This window comes from Melozone crissalis, unplaced genomic scaffold (genome assembly GCF_028551555.1).
Source record: "Melozone crissalis strain CALT ecotype California unplaced genomic scaffold, PUWL_Pcris_2 ptg000066l_1, whole genome shotgun sequence".
In the NCBI taxonomy this organism is placed as follows: Eukaryota; Metazoa; Chordata; class Aves; order Passeriformes; family Passerellidae; genus Melozone; species Melozone crissalis.
The window spans coordinates 3671728-3692063 of record NW_026535844.1 but is presented as its reverse complement, the minus strand read 5'-3'; the positions used below and the strand labels follow the sequence as shown (position 1 = coordinate 3692063).

The window sequence follows — 20336 nt, the reverse complement described above, 5'->3', positions numbered from 1 at the left end:
ATCGACCCTTCCATCACCAGCAAAGCAGCCACCAGCCCTCTGCCATGCAAGGTGTGCAAGAGAAAACTGAGACCCAACAGGAAGGAATTGGGCTGGAGCAAATCCCAAATGTCCACGCTGAATTACTTTAGTTCCAAAGCTAGGAGGAGAAATGGATGTCTAAAGAACTGGAAAAGAATGCATTTCATCCTTTTCCATTTCCTGCCTAAGACCTGCAGGATCCACAAGGGCCCTGCCATCAGGCAGGTGATGCATTTTCCCCCAGAGTGCATCAGCTCTGTGTCTGTTACAGAATGTATGGGGTCTGTTACCTGTGCTAGAATAGAGCACTTATTGGTTCATCTCTGGTTACTGTTTCTAAACCATTAGGTTGATAATCCTGACTGGTGGATATTTTTTGAAAGAAAATATTTGAAAGAAATCTTCTTGAGAACTGTTTTCTGAGAGTCACCAGATGGTGAGTTGCTCTTTTAGGCAATCCATTTCCAGGGACAGAAGATCTTCCAGGTTCTGCTCCTTGCTGCAGGCAGGACACTGCCAGCCTCAGGGGCCTTTGATGGCGCCTTCTGACCACAGTTATCAACTCTGATCAGGACTGAGAGACAGCAGGATGGTAGCCCAGTGTCTGAAGGTGCTTTGGGCTCCCCTGACCTCTCACTTGATCCTGCACCAGCACAACCCCCAGCCCTGCTTGTGCAGAAGCAGCTGCCGTGCACTTACCCTTCGCCAATCTGCTCCACTTCCAGGTATTTCTGGGCAGGCTCCGCCTCGCTCACGGTGTTCCCTGAAAGAAAAAACGTGGAAGACGCTCCCTCCCAGAGTGAGAGCGCGCCTTGCAGCAGAGCCAGAACCAGCCCCGCTCCCTGGGGCTGTGAGCCCCTTGGTGTCAGCTGGGGAAGGACAATAAATGGCTCTGTGACATTCAGCTGCAGAGCAACCCTGGGTGCAGCTGATGCCCAGACACACACACAGCACCTGCTCGGGCACCCAGGAACAGAGCAGACGTACTCAGCTGCATCAGGCACCACTCCCCTCTCCCCTCTGGCTGCAGGGCTGTGCTGCTGTCAGAATGTTCAGCCCAGGATCCCACAGCGGAGGGAGCTTCATTGTCCTCTTCCCAAGCAGAGGGAGCTTCTCCATGCTTTTCCCAAAATGCTGCAGCTTCTCCATCCTCTTCACAAAATTCTGCAGCTTCTCCATCATCTTTCCAAGGCAGGGGATGTTCGCTGTCCACTTCCCATGCTGGGAGATGTTCACTCTCTTCTTCCCAAGACACAGGATGTCCTCCATCCTCATCCCACACTGGGAGATGTCCTCCATCCTCATCCCATTCCGTGGGAGCTTGGCCATTCTGGTCCCACACCAGGGCACATCCACCGTCCTCGTCCCACGCTGGGAGATGTCCCCTGTCCTTGTCCCACCCCGCGGGAGCCTCGCCGTTGCATTCCCACACCGCGGCATGTTCGCCCTCATCTCCCAGAGCAGTGGGAAGTTCACTGTCATCTCCCGGCACTGAGGGAAGTTCACCATCGTCCCCCAGAGCAGCGGGAAGCTCACTGCTGTCTTCCTCCTCTTTGGAAGCAGAGGGAGCCCCAGGAGGTGCTGGTGCTGCTTTTGTGCCCTATGGACAGACGGCAGCGTGAGGGACGGGAAGTTCTATCTCAGTTATCACCTTATTTATCCTCAGCTGCACATCCAGCATCACTGAGCAGAAATTGGGTTCAGAGCTGTTCCAACTAACAATGGGCTAAAGTCAACATTGCCAGGGATTGTTAGGAATTCGATATTCCACCATGGCTAAAGCCAGCAAGCAATCCTCTGCCTCCAAAGCCAGACCTGCAGCTCTTCAAGAGCTCTTCAGCAGAAAAGGAGAAAACTGCCGGGGATCCCTTTGCTGCTGCTGCTGCTGCTGCAGGCACTGACAGGAACTTTCCTTCAGCCTCCCAGGCTGGCACTCGGCTGCCACATGCCAAGCTCACAACTTGCCACACAATTCCAAACATCAAAGGTTCCTTTCCCACTCACCGAAGGAGGAGCTGCTCGGAATCCAGACATGAGGTGCCCTGCGATGGGAGAGGGAACATGAACCAGATGCTGTTAGGAGAAAAACTGCCTGTGGTGGGAAATGCCACGGAGCAAGGCAACCCCGAGAGAGCATTTTGCTTTCACAGCATCCTTCCAGGAGCCACAGTCCCTTCCCACAGCAAGCAAGAGAGCAGCACAAAATACTGGGCTGGGTCAGTTCTTGGCTGGAGCAGCAAAGGGAGGGAGTTCCAGGCTCTGCTGGCACAGACTCCCTGCTTGAGGGAACAGAACCCCCCAGGGCTCATTGCAGATGCTGTGCACGCCCCACTGGCTGCAGACACACACTTTTTCAGCTGCAGCTGCTGGCAGGAGCTCTCCCATAGCAATGGTGTCTTCATGGCAATTTGGTTCCAAAGTCAACTCAGCTCCAGAGGAAGAACAGAAAGCACACAGCAAGCCCAAAGCCACAGATGCTGCAGGGAGGGAAAACCTCGACTTACGTGCCAAGTAGGTCAAAAAATACCCCGAATAAGCCACAGAGTACAAAGTGTAAACTGCAGCAGCCACGTGCTGCATCATTTTGGCTGCGCTGCACACGTCTGCAGCCTGGAGCCCTGCAAGCACAGAAGGACACCTGTCAGGGCTGGGCTGGCTGCTGGGAATGCCTCGGGCAGGAGGATCCTCCGGCAACGAGCCCAGAGCCACTCTGGGCACTGAGGCCTCTGTGTCCCACAGCAACGGGAACACCACGGGGACGTGGCGCTGTTCCTGTGACATCCCAGCAGCAGCTCACGCAGAAACTGCCTGGAAGGTTCTCCTGTGTCACAAAGGAGCACAAAGAATCCTCCCAGGGCACAGCCCATGGCCCAAAGGGTGCAAGAGGAACTCGGAAAATGCAGCAAACAAGGACACCCCACAGCCCAGCCTGAACACTGAGGAGGAACAAGGACGGTGCCAAACCAAAGGAAACGTGGCCTTTAGTCACTGATGCTTCTGACTAAAAGCAGCGAGCCTTGTTCCATCTGGGATCTTTGTTCTGGTTCTAAAAACAAGCAAGGTTCTCCACTCTAAATACACAGAAAGCAGGAACTGGGGATGAGGTGGGATTAGGAAGGAGGAGGAGGAGGAGGAGGGAGAGAGGAAAAGGAGGAGCAGGAAGAGGAGGAGCAGGAGCAGGAACAGGAGGAACGGGAGGTTCCAGTGTCCCCTGTGGCTGCAGCCGTGGGACCATTGCCCCCAGCTCGTCCTGCAGGTGAGCGGAGAGGGGGAGCTCATCCCAAATCCATCAGAGGGTCCCCGAGAAGGTTTTTTATTGGGGTGTGTTTGGAGCTCGCAGATTGTGGATTTGAGCCCCAAATATCCTCTGGTGTCCCTGGGAGGTTTTTTCCTCTGTGTGTGTAGGCTTGGATCTCACAGGACCCCAGAGCTGAGCCCCTTGGGGGATCTTTGGGGGCCCACGTGGTCATTGCCCAGTATGGGCAGGGGAGGACATTGGTCCTGGGGACCCCTGGGAGAGCAGAGGAGGGGAACCCCTGGGACCCCCAGAGTGGGGAGAGCAGAGAGGGGCGATCCCAGAGCTGGGGGACCCCGGCAGACTGGAAAGGGGGGAAGCCTGGAGAGGAGGGACCCCTGGAATCCCTGGGATCTCAAAGTAGAGCATCAGGGTAGAAAGGACCCCATGGACCCCCAAAAGCCCCTGGATCATCCCTAAGCAGGACGCTGGAGAATGAAGAACCCCCTGGAACCATTGGACCCCCATGATCCCAAGGAAAGGAAATCTCTGGAACCCCAAAAGTGGAGAGATCAGCAATAGGGAATTCCTGGGAGAGTTTTTTCAGGCTGAATCTTGATGTGTGGAGCTTTTCATGGACACAAGACTCCTGCTGAGTTCCAGAGATGGACCTTGCCAGGAGGAGCCTCTACTCCAAGGCGCTCCCACCTTGGTTTCCCCCAAAACAGGGTTTGTCATTCCCAAGCTGTGGCCGGAAGGAGGAGGAGGAAAAGCCCCAGAGATCCCTCACAAGGAGGGGCTGCAAACCCAGCCCAGGGAGGTGTGAGGAGGAAAGAGCCGCCCTGAGCCAGGAAGGCGGCCGGAGATGCAGCCAGAGCTCAGAGCTGGTGGAGAAGCCTCATGGCAGGGAGAAACCCCACAAGTGCTTGGAATGTGGGAAGGGTTTCAGCTCCAGCTCCACCCTGATGGAACACCTGAACATCCACACTGGGGAAAGGCCCTGGGAGTGTGGGGAATGTGGGAAGAGCTTCAGTGGGACCTCCGACCTCAGCAAGCACCACAAGATCCACACTGGGGAATGGCCCTAGGAGTGCTTGGAATGTCAGAAGAGCTTCAGGTGGGATTCAGAGATCATCACTCACCAGCACTTCCACACCAGGGAGGGGCCCTGCGAGTGTCCCGAATGTGGGAAGAGCTTCGTGCGCTGCTCCAGCTCCATCCCCCATGGGAGGATCCGCGCTGGATGATCCCCAGTGACTCCCGTTGGGCAGAGCCCTGGTGACCCCTGTTCTGGCTGATCCGTGTTGGGTGAGGGGAAGGTGTTGGAGAGATTTCTTTCCCTTCTCCTTGTGCTGCTGTGATTTGGTTGATAATAAATTCCCTCCGTGAGCCCAGGCCGGGTCTGTTGTGCCCGTGCGGGATTTGCTGAGGGATCTCTCCCGGTCCTTGTCCCCAGCCAGGAACCCTCGGTTCCATTTTCTGTCCCTGTGCGGCTGCGGAGGGCAGGGACAGAGCGGCTCTGGGGGTGCCTGGCATCGGGCCAGCGTCACCACTCGCCACGGACACCCCTGAGATGCCGCGCACCTGGGCACGCATTGCTGCGCTCACCTGAGCTCCCACCTGCCCAGCGCCCCAAGGTTCCCCCTCCCCAAAATACCCCCAGCCCGGGGCTGCAGCGTCCCGGAAAGGCCTCAGCCAATGGCAGCGCAGGCAGGAGGCGGCTTAGCCAATGAGAGCTCGGGGCGTTGGATTGCCTCATCGGTTGTCGGGCAGAGCCCGTGGCCGGTCGCTGCCCAGAAGCGGCGGCAGCCAATGAGAGCGCCCGGCGCTGCCGAGCCCGCCCTGCTCCGGACTGGCGCTCCCAGCGCAGCGCGGCTGCTTTGGGGCTGCTGCTCCCTGCCCGGCCCCGGCCACGGGGCGAGGGGCGGCAGCTGGGGCCCTGCTGGTGACACTGGTGATGCTGGGAGCCCCCCCGGCTGCGGGCGCGGAGCTCTCGGGTGAGCGGGGGGCGGGAGGCGCTGGGACAGGGAGGGAGAACGGGGAAAAGGGGGCGAAGGGGGGAGCCCGGAATGGAGGGGGAGGAGGAGGGGACCCCCCCAAAGGGAGAGCGGGAGGGGAGGGGTGGGGGAGGGGAGGGAGGGGTGGGAGAGGGTGGGAGAGGGTGAGGAGGGCGGGAAAAGGGGAGTGGGGGACCACAAAACTGAGCGGGAGGGGGCTGGGGATTGGGGGATTTGTGGGGAAATAGGGAAATGGGACCCCAAAAGTGATTTGGGAGCGGCAGGAGGTGGGAGGGGAGAGGACGTGAAAGAGGAAATGGGGGAAGGGTGGCAAAGAGGAAGAGGCGGTGCGGGCAGGAGGGTCCCATGGCGGCCGTGGGGCACAGGGGGTGCGGAGTGGGGATCCGGGGTGTTGCCTTCTGGAGCAAGGCAGGCGACCTGGTTCTAAGGATCAGCACGGCGGCCCAACTCTCCTGGGCTGCTCGGGCCAATGACACACGCAGACATCAATGTGATGGACGGCCAAAAGGCGTTTATTATCTCATCTCTTGGGTTTTTATAGTCTAAGGGGTCTCTACGTCAACGTGGGTCTGTCTTTACCATCTATGGTTAGTAAGGGGTGGACAGTTACTGGGTAGGGGATGGAAAATTACTGGTATTTTTGTTAAGGGAGGCTACCTTCCTATGTTAGTTTCTTATCTACGGGAAGCAGATGGTCTTATCTAAGGGGGAAACTGAGGGTCCTGCCTTTCCGTTACATCGCAAGATCTTCCGCAGCGCCTGTCCCTTTCTACCACATCTCCCCCCCCTTTTTCACAAATGAATGAGGTAGTCATGTACATAGGTACTGAAGTGAGGTATAAGGTTGTAGTTCGACAAGGGAAAGGGGTCTTGGGAAACCTGAGTAAGTTTTTGCCAGACAAGTTCGGAAATCTTGTGACTGGCAGTGTTCCCTGGTTGAATTCCCTGGTTGAATTCACAGCAGTTGTCGTCGGCCTAGGTACAGGATGTTGGTCCGTTCCAGGTGGCTCTGAACGAACGAGACCAGCTTGTTCAGCAGGCATGGTCCGAAGGTGACTGTTAGAAACAGCATCGCCAATGGACCTATCAGGACAGAAATCAGAGTGGTTAGCCAAGGTGATTGATTGAGCCAGGACTCGTACCAGCCCTGTTGGGCCTCCCTGTCTTTCTGTCTCTGAGCCAGTCGGTTCCGGAGTTCTGCCATGGAGTCTCTCACTACTCCCGTGTGGTCTGCATAGAAACAGCACTCCTCTTTCAAGGCGGCACACAGGCCCCCTTGCTGCATGAACAGGAGGTCCAGATCTCGCCTGTTCTGCAAGACCACTTCTGAGAGTGAGGAGACTGACTTCTCTAGAAAGGAGATGGATTTCTCGATCCTTTGCAGGTCCTCGTCAATCGTTGCTTGCAGCTGTGACAGTCCTTGGTGCTGGGTCGCTAGGGCTGAGACACCCGTGGCCATTCCAGCTGCTCCCAGGCCGAGCAGCATTGCGATGGTTATACCTGTCAATATTTCTCTCTTGTGGATCCGGCTGGGTCCCTCAAGAAGATGGTACATTTCTTCGTCTGAGTGGTACAGGATCCTAGGAACAATCAGAACTTGGACACAGAAGTCGTTAGAGTCATTGAATTTGGGAAGGAACACACAAGGACTCACTCCGGATCACTGGCAAACCCACATCCCAGATGCGGCTGGGACTGCCCACTTATTGTTTCTCCTGTTAGGCTTGACCATTTTGGCACAGAGGTTACCTCCCCGCTTAGCTAGGGTTGAATTGCCAAAGCATCTGCCTCAGCCTGTGACTTGACTCAGGGTGATTCCTTTGCGAGGGGTATCCCATCTGCACTGGTGAGGGGCGTCGGCTGAGGAATAACTGAAGGGAGTGTTTAAAGCGACTCCCTCGTAAAAGGGAGGTTTGACATTGTAACAAAGCCAGCAGGATTCGGTTAGGTTAGGGTTGGATTCGTTCAGGGATACAAAGGTAGCTTCTAACATACGAAGGATTGGGTCTGAGTCTGACTCGGTTAAGCGGCTCATCTGAAAGGTTTCCGCTTGACCGTTCGGGACATTGCTGACCCCCTGTGGGTAAGGTTTTGGGGTAGGTTACGTTTCTCCCTTTCGGCACACTTTTAATCGCTTTGTTGGGTCCGACCGCTCGGGGTGCTGATGGTTGGAGCCTGATAATTTGCACGTTCACCCTCTCTTTTGACCCTTGAAGGACCACTGTCCACATTCTGCCTGTGGCCCAGCTAGGGTGATCTGGCTGCAAGACCGTCATGTTGTACTCAGTGCACGCCCGAATTCTAGGGACTTTATGTTCGTTTCGATGGAAGTTTCCGTGAAAGAAGAAGGGTATTTTGCAACCGATGGGTGCCCAGGTGAACTGTAAGAATTTGTCTGGCTCTTGTGGATCCCACCCAGGCCCCGATGGTCTGGCATCTGTAACAATGGTTTCACAGCCCCAGTGCCCACAATATCCCCACCCTGGGTGATTGCAGTAGCTTTTCCCAGGGTTTGAAGCTGGGCACCAGTAGGATAGGTACGAGTGTGTGACGTGTGGGGAATAGGGTTTTACCCTTGGCCGTCCCGGAAACAGGTCGGTGATGCGGAGCACGAAGGATGGGGTGTTCGGTGTGGTGATTTCTCTGAGTGCTTTGCCCCTACTCAGGTGTCGCGCGACCCACCTGAAGGGCTGATGGGGGTAGTGGTCTGGGCTGGCTTGCCCTCCGACGACAAGCCCCAACAGCAAAATCACACAAAAACACCCTTGGTGCTTGGGTCTCCCCCATGCGGGTCTCTCGGGTGCTGTCTGCCGGCTTGGTGGTCTGTCACTTTCGTCTGGAACCGGGAAGTACGCGTCACGAGGGCGTCCCACGAGCAGGTCCTGTAAACAAATACTCGCAATTCTCGTCAGTCTCATTCTGCTCGCTATGAAGGTCCGGTTTAATCGACTTAAGTGGACACCACCTGATTTTGCTGTCCTTTTTGACAGCTGCGTACCCTCGCCCCATGAGCATCAGCCTCCAACCCCGTTCCCACTCACCTAGCTCGTTTCTGATTACCACCTGTGGGCCCTCTTCTAGTGTTTGAGTGGCCCAGTGTTTTTGGACGGGACTGTTTGTTTCATCTCCCCTAGGGAATTGATTCAGTGCCAGCAAAGCGGTTGCCAGCATACGTGCCTGATCTCCTGGGGGAATGGCATTGGCAAAGCCTTCTGCTTTTGCCAACACTTCTATCTTGGTTTTCAGGGTCTGGTTTGCTCTCTCAACTATGGCCTGCCCGGTACTGTTATGTGGGATGCCATGCACTAGCGTGATACCCCATTTCGAGGCAAATTCCTGTACTTGTTTGGATTTGAAGTGGGAGCCGTTGTCCATTTTGATCTGCTTGGGGATACCAAGCCAAGCCATGGCTGTCAGCCAGTGCTGAATTGTGGTTTTGGAGTTGGTTTTGGGGTGCTGCGTAGCCACGATCGCTCCGCTATAAGTGTCCACTGTCACTGCTAACCATGCTCGGGGCTTCAGTATTTCGCACCAGGTGAAGTCCGACTGCCAGATTTCTGAGGGCTTGAGACCTCTCGGGTTGACTCCGTAGGACCAAAGGGGTGACTTCTGGCAATGAGGGCAAGTGGCTACCACATGTTTTGCGTCCGCCGTCGAGATTCCGCATCTCTTCGCCAGTGCTTTGACTCCGATGTGGAGCGACTCATGCAGTTGACGAGCTCTTTGCAAGGTCCAGACACCTTTCGCTGCGGTGTCCGCTTTGTCGTTGCCGATCTGGAAGTAACCTTTGAGTGGGTCATGGCTGTTGATGTGAATGACTGACACGGTGCCCTGTCGCGAGGAGAGTGCTTCTTCCAGCATTAGGGCTGCTGCTGATGTTGACGGTCCTGCCATGGCTAGGCAGAGCCTTGCCATGAATATAGAGTCCGTTACGATGTTGAGGTGTTCGTCTTGGAAGAGTCCGCACGCCAAAACCACTGCTGCTGCCTCACCTGTTGCACTGACAGTGTGGGGTCCCTCGCTTTGACGCAATGCCATTGCTCTCCTGCCTGCCACACTGCTGCTGTGGTTGAGGTCGTGGAGGAAGCGTCTGTGAAGACCGTTGGTCCCGGCTGCGGTCTGTCCTTGACCTTCGGTGGCATATCCATGTCGACTACGGTCAGCAGCTGAGTCCAGGGTGGCTTGGAGGAGTAGGTGATTTCTCCTCCGAAGCCGGAGAGAGCAAGGGCCAGGTACTCTGATATTGTGGCTGACCCCTTGGTCGGCTGCTTGCGAAACGGAAGGTGGATGCTTGTTGGCTCTGTCCCTAGGTGTTTCAGGGCGAGTCTCCTGCCTTTCATGATGAGGTTAGCGATGCACTCGATTCCTGGGGAAAATGCACGAGCGGGTCTTCCGAGGACCACCCAGTGGATCGGTCGGGCCTTTTCTGCAAGTCCTTGGGCCAGTGCTCCCACTCCCCCCTTCGGTGTAAAGTGGACGTACAGGTCCAGTGGCATGGCTGGGTTCCACCTGGCAAGCGTGCCAGTGGCCATCTGGTTTTCGATGAAGTCGAGGGAGCTCGTTGCTTGCGGTGTCAGCTCCTTGGGTTCCCAGGGGTTCTTTCCTTTCAGGAGGTCGTACAGAGGGTCCATGACCTCGGGAGGAATCTGGACGATGTTGCGAAGCCACTGCAGCGATCCCACCAGGCGTTGCACGTCGTGGAGCGTCTTGATGTCTCGGTTGATCTTCATCTCGGGGGGTGTCACGTAGGAGCTTGTGATGCCCACTCCCAGGAAGGTCACGCAGGGTCCTCTCTTGATCTTTGCGCTCGCGATCTCGAAGCCGTTGGCTTGAAGGGTTTCCGTGATTGTGGTCACCAGGTGATCCACTTGGCTTGTCGATGGTGCTGCGACCAGGATGTCGTCCATGTACTGGATGATGGTCGCGGTGGGATAAGAGTGTCGGACTGGCATCAGTGCTTTGTCCACGGTGATTTGGCATATGGTCGGGCTGTCGACCAGGCCTTGCGGAAGCACTCTCCATTGGAAGCGAAGGTTGGACCGCTCACCGTTCCGAAATGCCACGGAAAAGGCGAATCGCTCTCGGTCCTCAGGGTGCAGGGGTATTGAAAAGAAACAGTCCTTGATGTCCAATACTGCACATGGCTGTCCTGTGGGGATGGCTGAGTTCGCGGGAAGCAGTGTCTGGACTGGACCCATGGGTCTGATCGTCTTGTTCACTTCTCTCAGATCGTGGACGAGACGATAGCCTTTTCCAGACCTTTTGGGGACCACGAATACAGGGGTGTTCCATGGGCTGGTGGAGGGTTCTATGTGACCCTTTTGCAGTTCTCGATAGACCAGTTCCAGCAAGGCTGCCATTCGAGGCTCTGTCAGGGGCCACTGCTCAACCCATACGGGGTCTGATGATTTCCAAGTCAATTTGATTGGCAGCGGAGGGTGTACGGCAGTGGCCCTCATGATAAATTTGTGATCCGAAATCCTAGCAAGGAGAGAACATCCCTTCCTAACAGGGGTGGAGAATTTTGCAAAATGTAGGGGTAGATTGCTACTGTCTGTTCTGGTCCCTTTTTTGTGTGAAGTGTTATAGCCACCAGCTGGGTGCTTTTCCATGCCCGGGACTGCCCCCCCACTCCATTCACTGGGGGGACTTCTTTGAATTGCCAATGTCCGGGCCAATATGCTTGGGGAAAAATTGTGCAGTCTGATCCCATGTCCGCCCAAAACTGAAACCCTATGATGTGAGGATCCTGGCTGCCGTAAAGGCGGCATGTCCCCCACACCATCAGGGGCTCCTTCCCTATTTGCATGACCAAGGCCACCCAGGGATCCCGCTTTGGGCCGTCCCCTGCTGTTCCTGTGACACCGGCGCGGCTTGTGGCGGTGGGGGGTGCGAGGGTATTGAGGGTGCTGCACAACTCTGCCATTGAATTGCTGGGGGGGATGCAAAGTTGACTGCTCCCTGTGGAGGCATAGGGTATGAGGGTCCCCTGCCCCACTGGGGGTTGCTGTAGCTGGGCCGCTGCATATTCCAGGTGGGAGGGGGCTGGATGCAGCCCAGGTGCCCCCTCCCTCTCCTGTTTCCCTGGGGTCTGGATCTGCATTCCTTAGCTAAATGCCCCTTCCTTCCACACACCCAGCACGGCCCCCTACCTCCCCCTTGGCGTGGTGGAGCAGCTGCTGATAGGCGCCTTGGCTGGGGGCAGTTTACTGCCAAGTGGCCTGCCTGGCCACGCTTAAGGCATGCCATCACACTGGTTATTGCAGTGTGAACTGCTGCTTGGATGGGAGCTAGGTGTTCCTCCTTTGCAACGTGTCTGATCATGGCAGCTATATTAGACCCCTGTGGCAGTGACCTTAAAATGTCCTTGGTGGCTGAGTTGCATTGCTGGCGTAGGCAGTCTGCCAGCACGGGACCCTTCGCCTCTGAGGGTAACGTAGAGGAATCTATTGCGGCCTGGAGCTTGTCCACAAATTGAGTGAAACTCTCACTCTCACCCTGTTTTATGGACGACCATGGAGAGGGTTTGGCTACCACTTTAGAAGCGTCCCGGATGGCTTCTCGGGCAGCACGGGTTGTTGTCATAACCTCATGGGCTCGCAGGCCCTCAGCCTGTAGCTGGGGGGTGATCATAGTGGGGTCTGTGCCCATGAGCCTCTGTATGCTGGAACCGTGCAGTGGATGGTCTGCCCCTGTTACCAAGGCTAGCTGTTTCATGCAATTATCCTCCCATTCTTGTTTGAATACGATCATCCCTGCACCATCGAATATCATTCTACACGTCTGCTTAATATCGAAGGGAAGCATATCGTCCCCACCAAAAAGGCCGTCAATAAGTGTGCAAACCATGGCAGAATTAATTGCCTTATCTGCAATCGCTTTAACAATTGCCTGCACATCTTTCGGATTGACTGGTGAATAAGTCCTTTGGTTTCCGCCTGCCCCCCCCACACGGACCGGGAACACTAGGGTGGCAGACGGAGTCCATTCCGGGCAAGCCATTTTTATTTTCCGCCAGTTTGTAAGTGGGGTTTGGTTTTTCTCTGGTAACCCCTTCACCCATGCGGGAGCGCTGTGGCTAGTGACCTTACGTGCCGCTTCTCTCTCTCTGTTAAAGCCGGAATCCAGATCGGAATCCTCCGATACTATCTCGGGCTCGGAGCTCAAGCCCGAGTCCGAGCCGGAAGTTGAATAAAGAGACGCTTCTGGGCTGCTCTGCCTTCTCCTCGGGCTCCGACCCCGCCCCTTCTTGCGGGGGTCGGGCCGTTCCCTCCCCCTGGGGTCCCCCCACCTCCTGCTGGGGGAGGTCATTGCCCTATAAGGACTTAATTTGAACTGAGCGCTCTGATTAGTCTTCCGCGCCTCCGCGGGGGCCGCCCCGTCTCCCTGCTCGCCCGCGCATGCGTTGTTAAGCGGGCTGACCGCGCTTCCGCCCCCCACCTCCTCCTTTCCGCCCTGACCATGCGGTTCGGCGCCATTTTCAAACGCATATGGTGGGGGGGCGTTTTTATCGGTCCCTACGGGGTCCGCCGATTCGGCCGCGTTCCGCGCCTCCTCCGCGAGCCCCTGCCAGAACGCCCGCGGGTGTTCCCCCCCCTCCGATGGTGAATCCGCTCGCCGAGGGGGATCCGGCGTTCGCGCCTCCGCGCGCCTGCCTGGGTCAGGCATCTCCGCGGTTTGTGTCGCCGCGCCCACCCCCAACTGCGGCACGGCTAATAAACAGGTTCGCGCGGCTATCCAGGTTTCCTGCTCTTCTCGAGCCTTTTGCAAAGCCTGGACAACCCTGCCCCACGATTTTAGGGCTTTCCCTGAGCCCGAGGACATGGTGTCCTCCGCCAGGGCTTTTGTACAATTATCCCACACGTCCGAATGTAGGACGTCCACGGGGCTTTCAATAGCCCCAAGCTTAATCAGTCTCGGCAATGCAAGAGTTAAATCCCTAAGTTTACATTCTATACCCCATTGTGCATGCATCTCTGTTACGACCTTCACAATGGCTTCCATGGTCCACGCTGGTCCGGAGGCGTCCCTCCCGCTGTGGTCAGACCTGCTGCCAGCAGCCGCTGTCCTCTTCCAGGAGAATCCCCGTTCCCCGGGCGCAGATCGGCTCCCGGGTTTCGGGCACCAAATGTTGCCTTCTGGAGCAAGGCAGACGACCTGGTTCTAAGGATCAGCACGGCGGCCCAACTCTCCTGGGCCGCTCGGGCCAATGACACACGCAGACATCAATGTGATGGACGGTCAAAAGGCGTTTATTATCTCATCTCTTGGGTTTTTATAGTCTAAGGGGTCTCTACGTCAACGTGGGTCTGTCTTTACCATCTATGGTTAGTAAGGGGTGGACAGTTACTGGGTAGGGGATGGAAAATTACTGGTATTTTTGTTAAGGGAGGCTACCTTCCTATGTTAGTTTCTTATCTACGGGAAGCAGATGGTCTTATCTAAGGGGGAAACTGAGGGTCCTGCCTTTCCATTACATCGCGAGATCTTCCGCAGCGCCTGTCCCTTTCTACCACACCGGGGTGGTCCCTGGAGTTCTGGGGGTGCTTCTGGGGGAGGCTGGGGTGACAACCCAGAGCTGTGTCCCGCGCACACAGGGGTGTTCCAGGAGATGGTAACACACGAGTGTCACTTCATTAATGGCACGGAGAAGGTGAAGTACGTGCAGAGGCAAATCTACAACCGAGTGCAGTACTTCGTGTTCGACAGCGACGTGGGGCACTTTGTGGGGTTCACCCCCGCTGGGGAGACGAAAGCAGAGCGCTCCAACAATGACTCGGCTGCACTGGACTTTTATCGGGGTGAGGTGGACAGGCTCTGCCGGCACAACTACGAGGTGTTCTGCCCATTCAGCGTGAGGTGCCAAGGTGAGCGCGGGCCAGAGCTTGTTCCCTCGGGCCCTGCCCTGCCAATGACCTTGGAGCCTCTCAAAACCTCTCTGGGAATCGCCCCAGAGCCTTCAGCCCTTATTGTGCCCATCTCCGGGGCCCCTTGTCTCCCCCAGTCCCTCCCAGTGCCCCCCCGCCGCGCGTCCATTTCAGCGACGCGTAAAGCTTACGCTTTTCAGCCAATCAGAACTCGTATTTAAAATTACTCATCTGTTACTAGGCAGACCCGCAGCGCCGAGTGCCCCGCGCCGGACTCGGCCTCGCAGTGCCGCGCACTTCATTCCCAGTTCCTCCCAGTGCTGCCCCAGTCCCTCCAACTCATTCCCAGTCCCTCTCAGTACCTACTCCGTCCCTCCCACTCCTACTCAGGTCATTCCCAGTTCATTCCATGTTCTTTCCCTGAGCACCGTCCTCAATCCCAGGACCCCTCATCTCCACGCATTTCTCCAGTCCATTCCCTGTCCATTTCCATTTACTCCCAGTCCCTCCCAGTCCCTCACCGCCTCATCCAGGCCCTCCAAGTCAATTCCCAGTTCACTCCCAGACCTCCAGCCTCTATCCCAGTGCCCCCCCATCCCCTCCCACCTCTCTCAGGACACCGCAATCCCACCAAGTCCTTCCCAGTCCAATCGCACTCCATTGCCATTCCCTCCCAGTCCATGCTAGTCAATTCCCAGTCCCACCCAGTCCCTCCTAGTCCATCCCAAGTCGCTCCCAATGTATTCCCGGTCACTCCCTAGTCCCTTCCTTTTGATCTCAGTCCATTCAATTCCCACCACATCCATTCCAAGAACCTCCCAGTCCGTCCCCAGACCCTCCCAGTCCTTCCCAGTCCCTCTCCAGCCCAACCCAGCTCTCCCCTCTCTCTCCCAGTGTCCCCCAGCTGATCCCAGTGTGTCCCCGCTCTCTCTCTCGCTCTCTCTCCCAGTGGCCCCCAGTGTGTCCATCTCGCTGGTGCCCCCCTCGAGCTCCCAGCCCGGCCCCGGCCGCCTGCTCTGCTCCGTGATGGATTTCTACCCTGCTGTCATCCAGGTCAGGTGGTTCCAGGGCCAGCAGGAGCTCTCGGAGCATGTGGTGGCCACCGACGTGGTCCCCAACGGGGACTGGACCTACCAGCTGCTGCTGCTGCTGGAAACGCCGCCCCGGCGCGGGCTCAGCTACAGCTGCCAGGTGGAGCACGTCAGCCTGGAGCAGCCTCTGAGGCGGCACTGGGGTACGGGGGAGCCCCTGGGGGCGCTGGCAGAGCCACTGGGCTGTGCTGGGAGCCACTGGGAGGGAGCTGGAGAGAGCCGGGCTGGAGCTGGGAGAGGGGCTAGAGGCTGGACAAGGGCTGGGAAGGGGTTTGGGGGATGCTGGGGTGGGTGGGATGGGGTTGGAGGGATCCTGGTGGGCACTGGGAGGGAGTTTGGGGGTGCTGGGTGTGACAGGGAGGGATCGCAGTGAGCCCCGAGGAGCTGGAAGGAGATCGGCGATAGGACAGCGGGGCTTGCCATGAGCTCGGTTGTGCTGGGCACAGCCTGGGAGGGCTCTGGCTGAGTCCTGCTGGGGCTGCCAAGGGACTGCGAGAGGCTTTGGGGGTCCTGGGGCGCTGGGGGCAACTGGGAGGGGGCTGTGTGATGCTGAGAGGGACGGGAGGGGCTTTGGTGGCTCCTGGGCAGGACAAAAAGGGATCGGGGGGAGGTTTCAGAGGGTCCTGGCTGGGCTGGGGGCCACAGGGAGGGCGCTGGGATGGGCTCGGGGTGTCGGTGAGAGGTTTTGGGGGTGCTGAGCCCTGTGGACCCCCCAGAGATGCCGCCGGACGCTGCCCGCAGCAAGATGCTGACGGGCATCGGGGGCTTCGTCTTAGGCTTCGTCTTCCTGGCGCTGGGGCTCGGCTCCTCCCTGCGCAAGAAGGTCAGGACGGGTGCCGGGGGTGGCGTCCCCGCTGTGGCGGAGCGTGTGCGCTCCCGCCGGGGCCCCCAGCCCGGTGTCACCCCCTTTTCTCTGCCCACAGAGCTCCTGAGCCGGCGGCGGCCGCAGCCCCTCCCTGTGGGCTCGGGCCCGGCCGGGACCCGCCGCTCCGTCCCCGCTCCGCTGATTTTGGGGGGGTCCCGTGTCCCCCCCAGCCCCGCTGGCGCTCTGTCCCCGCCCAGTGCCTGCTCCCAGTGCTCCCAATAAAGCTTCCCAGTTGGGCCCGGGGACGTTTATTGGGGGGCGGTGGGGAGAGGTTTGGGGGGGGCGATGGGACGGATTTGGGCAAAGGGAGGGGGACAAAGGGTGGGGGCTGGGCCCGGGGGGAGCGGGAGGAGGAGGAGGAAGGGGCGGGGGACGTGAGAGAGGAGAGGGGAAGGAGGAGGATGAGGAACGAGGAGCGGGAGGAGCGATTGAACCGGGGAGGGAGAGGCGGGAGGAAGAGGAGGGGGGGACATAAGGAGAGGACCAGAAACAAGAAAAGTAGCGGGGATGCTCCGGCCTTCATCATGGTGTCTACAGGCGGGGCGAGGAAGATGCGGAGCCCCCAGCCAGTTGTGTTCTCAAGCCGGGGGGCTTTCACCCTGGGGGCCGCCCGGGGTTATCCAGCGCGGATCCTCCCACGGGGGATGGAGATGGAGCGGTGCACGGAGCTCCACCGGACAACCGCGTGTCCTTGTTCTGGAAGGAATGGTGGAAGGGGATGATTCTGATTCTGTCCTCACTGACAAGTGACTTGGAAACAAAACTCCACTCCAGGCTTTTCCATGGGGGACTTGAGCTCTGCACTTTCATCTCCATGCCATTGCTTTCCTCTTCCAGCTTCCTTGTTGATGGAGATCTCTGGCTGGTGATGGAATACATGGATGGAGGAACTTTGCAGGACGTTGTCAGACAGACACGCATGGCTGAAGGAGAGATGGCAGCTGTCAGTCGGGAGGTGAGGGATCCTGCTTGTCACTCCATGGCTGGGACACGATGGTCCTTCCAAACAGGGCGTGAGAACAGGAGTGGCTCCATGCTCAGGGCTTTGTTTCTGTGTTGTTTTTATGAGCTGGAGAAGAAAGAGCCTCTGCAGTGAACAGCCTGCCAGCATCACTGCACTTCTGCTCTGTTCTTGTTCTCTCTCCTGCTGTTGTGGTACTCTCTGTCTGGTTTGGATTTGATTTGCTGTTCTCAGCTGTGCCTTGAACCGTTTGCCTGGAGCTTGTGTGCACTGCACTCCTGACCTGTCATGGCAAAGCTGCTGCTGGCAGAATTCTGAACTGTCCTTTCTTGTGTGATATATTCGGGCCATTGGTTTTTGCCGTCGTATTTCTTGTTGTTATGTTTGCCCAATTATCCCATCATAAAAAAAACCAAACAATGTTTGAGATAGCAGCAATTTTAATTGAATAGTTTAGAAAATATATATCGACAATATAATTTGATTAAAAATAAGGGATAACTTGGTTCAAATAATAGCGCATAAGCAAAAGATAACCACGGGGTACGGAGTGCAGGGCTCTTGGACCCTTGCCACCTCACGTACGAGCTTGCCAAGTGAAGATTCCCCCCTTATATGTCATGTGTCAATGCCATCTCCTCCCATTTTCGATTCATCACATTTTTACCTCCGCCCTCATCACCACCTTTACCGTGCATGCTCCACCACTCAGTTTGGTGGTCGCACACGTCTTTGGGGGTTGTCACTGATGAAGGCCTCTCCTCTTCCTCGATGTCCTTTCATTCACCCTTGGGTTAGACGTGCGCACCAAGCCAGTATAATGTAAGCCAAAACGAACATAATATTATATTTAAGCACCAAAGGAATAAATCTCTTATAACTAGCATTTTCCTGGGACCCAATCAGATTTTCCTTTCTGTTAATTTTTAGTAACTGTTATCTCTTGCTTTTCCTTCTATCCTTGAACATCTGCCAGGAGGGGGGATGGAACCCCTCCTCTCCCTTTCTTCTTTGCCATTACAACTTTTATCTGTTTTATTATTTCCAAAAATTAATTACTGTATCAATATTGATTACTGTTTCAATTTTATCAGCATGAATCACACCTATTTACCACATTGTTCTCTCTCAGTGTCTGCAGGGCCTGGATTTCCTCCATTCCAAGCGGGTGATCCACAGGGATCTGAAGAGCTCCAACATCCTCCTGGGCACGGACGGCTCTGTCAGGCTGGGTGGGTGTTCCTGGCCAGGCACGGCGCTCCCGGGCTGCGGGTGTGGGGCTGCTTCCCAGGGAGGGCCAGAGCCCCACAAGGGCTGCTGGGGGCACTGCCCGGCCCCTGCTGCCAGCTGAGAGCGGCTGCCCCTGCAGAGAGCTCAGCAGAGGAGCAGGGTGCCAGCAGTGCCTTTGCTCTGCCTATGGCCCTGCCAGAGGGGCAGCAGTGGGAATCTAAAGCTCCAAGGGAATCAGTAAAAGCCACTGCATGAAAGCTGAGGGTTTCTTGAAGGGTCCAGTTCCATCTTTCCTTGGCTACAGCCCTGAGGGCTTTTCCAGCTGACTTCACTACTGCACTCTCAGAGTGAGAGTGGGGAATCTTGGTGCTTGGTTTCCTCATTCCAGCTGCCTTTGACAGGGTTTGTTTCTGTCCTCAGCTGGTTTTGGCCTCTGCACTCAGCTCAGCCCTGAGCAGGACCAGCGCAGCTCCATGGTGGGCACTGCTCACTGGATGGCCCCAGAAGTTGTGACCAGATCTCCTTATGGCTCCAAGGTGGACATCTGGGCCTTTGGCATTGTGACCATCAAGATGGTGGAAGGAGAACCTCCTTACTTCAGGGAAACGGCGGCCATGGTAAGAGGCAAATTCTCCAGTGGCTGCAGAGGCCTGTGAGCACAGAGGGACCCTGCACTGGGAGCAGCAGCTGGAGGTTTCTGCACATGGGAAGGGAATTCCCAGAGGACTCCAGCCTCCACACACAAGAATATTCTTCAGTCTCCAGCAACAATTTTCTTTGGGATTTATGTTGTTGCAGCTCATCTGGCTGTGAGGATGACCTGGAAATGTGAAGCAAGTGCATCAGCTCTAATGTTATCTTGCCAGAAAACCCCAAATCACCCCCAAATCCCAGCCCCAAACACAACAAGATTTCTGCAGGAGCTTCTAAAAGACATTTTGCAAGATGATCTTCCCCCTGATTCTTCTCACTGGGAAACTTGTCTAAAACCTGAAGATGATTGTTTAACATCCTCATATAAATGAGCCTTGCTTCGTCTTATCCTATGCACGCTATTACAGCTCCAGAGCTCAGCTCCCAGGGGGACTGAGTGCCAGAGGCCAGCTTGCTCTCAGACCAAGGCCGCAGGACAGCCCCTAGCAAGCAGGGAATATTCAGCTCTTAGTGATTAGGCAGCTCTTATGATTTCAAGCTCTTTGCATGCTAGGTAGCTTTTTCCCTTAGCCTAAGGCTCCAGCAGACGGTAGAGAGAGGAGAAGCAGAAGACGCTGGCTGTTCCACATGTATGGCTTTATTACAGGGGTTCCGTGAAGGGTCTCAGCTCTTCTTCTTCCGAGTTAGTAGGGGTACAGTATGCTACTTTTATACCCTTGGCCCAGATCCAATCCTGACCAATGGCAAAGGTGTTAGAGTGACCATAAGTGACCAATAGCAGGGTTAACACAATATTGCCTTACATGGTATAGGGATAGGATACGAGGCGGATGTCCCTGGGGACAGGAAACTTCTTTGCTGCTGTGTCAGCATTCTATTCTCCAAGGGGCCCTGGCTAAACCTGAGTGGTTTACTACAACTCCACTTTCTGTTTTTACAAAAAATGCATTCGCTATAGTTCTTTTGAAACAGTGAACAAGACACAAGAACATAGCTAACACAATGACAATTACAAGGAGGATCAACAACAATCCCTTGACCAAAGATGCAGTCCATCCTGTTAGTCCCCATTGCCCGAAAAGTTCATTGACTCAATCTGGGATTCTTTCTACTTTCAAGTCCTTCACGAGATCTTTCAGTTTCTGGATGTTCGCATGGATGGACTCCGAACGCGAAGAGAGGTTGAAGCAGCACATTCCTTCGAAGTCCTCACATCCATGTCCCTGGGCAGGCAGCAGGAAGTCTATTGCTGCTCGGTTTTGGAGTGAAGCTTGTCTTGTGGTTTCTTCTTCCTTTAAGAGATCACTCAGGGCTGCTGATGTGGCATTAGCTTGTTTACTGAGCAAGCACCCAAGGTGATTGATTTCACCGAGGGCTTTAGCTGCAGCTACCCA

At 56.2% G+C, this 20336-nt stretch overlaps 1 pseudogene; it reads left to right on the top strand.

The window, feature by feature from the left end:
- The first annotated feature begins 4170 nt into the window (after nt 1-4170).
- LOC128945470 (zinc finger protein 208-like) overlaps nt 4171-20336 on the top strand; it is a 463302-nt pseudogene continuing 447136 nt past the window's right edge.